Source organism: Chrysochloris asiatica, unplaced genomic scaffold (assembly GCF_000296735.1).
Source record: "Chrysochloris asiatica unplaced genomic scaffold, ChrAsi1.0 scaffold00207, whole genome shotgun sequence".
NCBI lineage: Eukaryota > Metazoa > Chordata > Mammalia > Afrosoricida > Chrysochloridae > Chrysochloris > Chrysochloris asiatica.
The window spans coordinates 4,924,351-4,925,155 of NW_006408725.1; the positions used below are offsets into that span (position 1 = coordinate 4,924,351).

Consider the following 805-nt stretch of genomic DNA (forward strand, 5'->3'; position numbering starts at 1 on the left):
GAAGAGGAAAAAGTCATAAAAAGGCAGGAAAGAAAGAAACATAGAAATGAATGTCAGAAGAGGCTCTGAAACTTGTTCTTGATCATAGAGAAGCTAAAGTTAATGGAAGAAACGAGGAAATAAAAGAGCTAAACAGAAAACTACAAAGGGCAGCTTGAGATGATAAGATCAAGTATTAAACAATAAATTGTGCAAAGACCTGGTATTAGAAAACCAAGAGAGAAGAACATGTTCAGCAATTCTCAAACTGAAAGAACTGATTAAAATATTCAAGCCTCAGCTTGCAAGAGTGACAGATTCTATGGGGAAAATATTGAATGATGCAGTAAGCATCAAAAGAAGATGGAAGGAATATACAAAGTCACTGTACCAAGCAAAAATTATCGATGTTCAACCATTTCAAGAGGCAGTATATGATTAAGATCTGATGGTACTGAAGGAAGATGTCTACACTGTGCTGAAAGCATGAACAAAAACACGGTTCCAGGAATTGACAGAATACAGATTGAAATCTTTCAACAAACGGATCCAGCACTGGAGGCACTCACTCATCTATGCCAAGAAATTTGGAAGACAGTTATCTGACTAACTGCTTGGCATAGGTTCACATTTGTGTCTGTTCCAAAGAGAGGTGATAATAATAATAATATCATTATTATTGCATGGAAGTAAAATTTTGCTGCAGATAACTAAAAAAAACTGCTGCAACAGTACATCAATCGGGAACTAGCAGATCTTTCAACACAGATCTGTTTGTTCTTTTGGTAGCCCATGGCACTTTCAATATTCTCCTCCAACACTATAT

At 36.0% G+C, this 805-nt stretch overlaps 1 protein-coding gene across 1 annotated transcript in view; it reads left to right on the forward strand.

Annotated features, from left to right (window-relative positions):
* Positions 1 to 805, forward strand: part of MROH9 (maestro heat-like repeat family member 9) — a 257,235-nt gene that overhangs the window by 932 nt on the left and 255,498 nt on the right. The window lies entirely within an intron of this gene.